Source organism: Ascidia mentula (assembly GCF_947561715.1).
Source record: "Ascidia mentula chromosome 2 unlocalized genomic scaffold, kaAscMent1.1 SUPER_2_unloc_41, whole genome shotgun sequence".
Taxonomy (NCBI): Eukaryota; Metazoa; Chordata; class Ascidiacea; order Phlebobranchia; family Ascidiidae; genus Ascidia; species Ascidia mentula.
This window is the reverse complement of record NW_028113689.1, coordinates 1-2,500: the sequence shown is the minus strand read 5'-3', so window position 1 is coordinate 2,500 and position 2,500 is coordinate 1. Positions and strand designations below refer to the sequence as shown.

General features: G+C 60.8%; 2 non-coding genes and 1 pseudogene across 2 annotated transcripts in view; all 3 read right to left on the bottom strand.

The window, feature by feature from the left end:
- LOC145916259 (large subunit ribosomal RNA) overlaps window positions 1–918 on the bottom strand; it is a 3,686-nt gene extending 2,768 nt beyond the window's left edge. The window contains exon 1 of the ribosomal RNA XR_014404510.1: window positions 1–918. This exon is cut by the window's left edge and continues 2,768 nt beyond it. This is a non-coding gene — a ribosomal RNA (large subunit ribosomal RNA).
- Window positions 919–1,162: 244 nt separating this feature from the next.
- Window positions 1,163–1,316, bottom strand: LOC145916255 (5.8S ribosomal RNA). Its single transcript, XR_014404507.1, has one exon. It is a non-coding gene; the product is annotated as a 5.8S ribosomal RNA (ribosomal RNA).
- A 260-nt stretch (window positions 1,317–1,576) lies between these two features.
- LOC145916258 (small subunit ribosomal RNA) lies at window positions 1,577–2,500 on the bottom strand (annotated as a pseudogene; the record flags this gene model as incomplete).

Below are 2,500 nucleotides of genomic sequence, written 5' to 3'. Positions count from 1 at the left end.
CGCGCCGACATTCACTTTCACTGCGCCCATGGGTTTCGCACTGCCCCGTGGCTCGCGCGCACGTTAGACTCCTTGGTCCGTGTTTCAAGACGGGTCGGGAAGGTGGCTGACGTTAGCCGCGGACCCCGTGCGTCTCGCGCGGCGCTGCCCACCCGCAACCGACACGCCGCAACTGGGCACTGAGCACAGTCCCCAACCGGCGACGCACCGGCTCGGACGGGACGCCCGGCCCACGAAGGGCAGACGCGGCGATCCCTCCTCGCCCGGGCGACGGGCCGACGTGTCCGCGCGCCTATAACACCCACCCGGGGGCGGGCTACCTTGCGCGCGGCCTTCTCGCCGCCTCCCAGACGGTCGCGGCCTTCGCACGGCGCTAGTGCGCTGGAGCTGCTCGGAGGACAGCGCGAACGACGGGCCGCAAGGCTCCGCACGCCCACACGCTCCGCTCGGCTTCAGCTGAAAGCGTCGCGCGACTCGACAGGCCCTCCCGTTTGCCTCTCGACGGTTTCACGTACTCTTTAACTCTCTCTTCAAAGTGCTTTTCAACTTTCCCTCACGGTACTTGTTCGCTATCGGTCTCGCGACAGTATTTAGCCTTAGATGGAGTTTACCACCCGCTTTGGGCTGCATTCCCAAACAACCCGACTCTGGGAAGACGCAGAGCGCGCGCCCTCGCCGCCACCATGGGCCTGACACCCGCACCGGGACGAGGCCTCGATCAGAAGGACGCGGGCGGCGAACGACGTACGCGCAGCGAATTCCTTACGCCACAATTCCACGCGCCGCAGAGGCGCGCGGATTCGGCGATGGGCACTTCCCACTTCACTCGCCGTTACTGGGGGAATCCTCGTTAGTTTCTTTTCCTCCGCTTAGTAATATGCTTAAATTCAGCGGGTAGCCTCGTCCGACCTCAGGCCGATAATCCAGTGCCTCGTTTGCGAGAGACACGCGCGCGCCACCGAAGCTCGTGCGAGCGCCGCGCCCGAACGCGAGCCGTGCTGCTCCGGGCCGGGATCCTCTTCGAGGCCGACTCGTAACGAGACGCACGCCGCGTTCGGTTTCGCGCGCTGACACTGCGTTCGTGCTGTCCTGGGCGGGACGACCGTGGCAACGGCCGACACCGCACCGGCCCGACGCGTCGCCGCGCGGGAACGTTACAACGCGACCCTGAGGCGGGCGTGGCGCCGGGATTGACCCGGTGCCGCAATTTGCGTTCAGAACGTCGATGCTCAATGTGTCCTGCAATTCACATTAATTCACGCAGCTAGCTGCGTCCTTCATCGACTCGCGAGCCGAGTGATCCACCGCCAAGAGCCCTCCGTGACTTCGTCAGTTGGACAAGCGCGACCCAGCCGGATTGCACAGTCGAAAAAAGCGGTGGCCGAGCGGTCGCCAGCCGTAGGCGACGCATGAAGCCAGCCTGGCACATGGCCACGGCACTCGGCGCAGAACGAAACAGGGTGACCGAAGTGCAATCGCGTGCGCCTCAACAGCGACGAAGGGCGTGCGCGGCCGCCAAGATACGGAGCCTTCTCCACCTGTCGAACGCACGACCACTCGATCGGCGATCGGCCGGTAATGATCCTTCCGCAGGTTCACCTACGGAAACCTTGTTACGACTTTTACTTCCTCTAAATGATCAAGTTAGATCGTCTTCTCGGACGCCGGCGCGGCCGTTGCCGAACGCGCCAGGTCCAATCGGAGGACCTCACTAAACCATTCAATCGGTAGTAGCGACGGGCGGTGTGTACAAAGGGCAGGGACGTAATCAACGCGAGCTGATGACTCGCGCTTACTGGGCATTCCTCGTTCAAGGGAAACAATTGCAATTCCCTATCCCTAGCACGACCGGGGTTCAGCGGGTTACCCGGACCTTCCGGCCTAGGCGGCGACACGCTGATCCGGTCAGTGTAGCGCGCGTGCGGCCCCGAACATCTAAGGGCATCACAGACCTGTTATTGCTCAATCTCGTGTGGCTAAGCGCCACTAGTCCCTCTAAGAAGTTCAACGCCGACCGATAGGGTCGCGTAACTAGTTAGCAAGCCAGAGTCTCGTTCGTTATCGGAATTAACCAGACAAATCGCTCCACCAACTAAGAACGGCCATGCACCACCACCCACAGAATCAAGAAAGAGCTCTCAATCTGTCAATCCTCACTGTGTCCGGGCCGGGTGAGATTCCCCGTGTTGAGTCAAATTAAGCCGCAGGCTCCACGCCTGGTGGTGCCCTTCCGTCAATTCCTTTAAGTTTCAGCTTTGCAACCATACTTCCCCCGGAACCCAAAGACTTTGGTTTCCCGCAAGCTGCCGGAGGGGTCGTCAAAGTAACGCCCCCCGATCGCTGGTTGGCATCGTTTATAGTCAGAACTAGGACGGTATCTGATCGTCTTCGAACCTCTGACTTTCGCTCTTGATTAAAGAAAACATTCTTGGCAAATGCTTTCGCAGTCGTTCGTCTTGCGCCGATCCAAGAATTTCACCTCTAACGGCACAGTACGAAT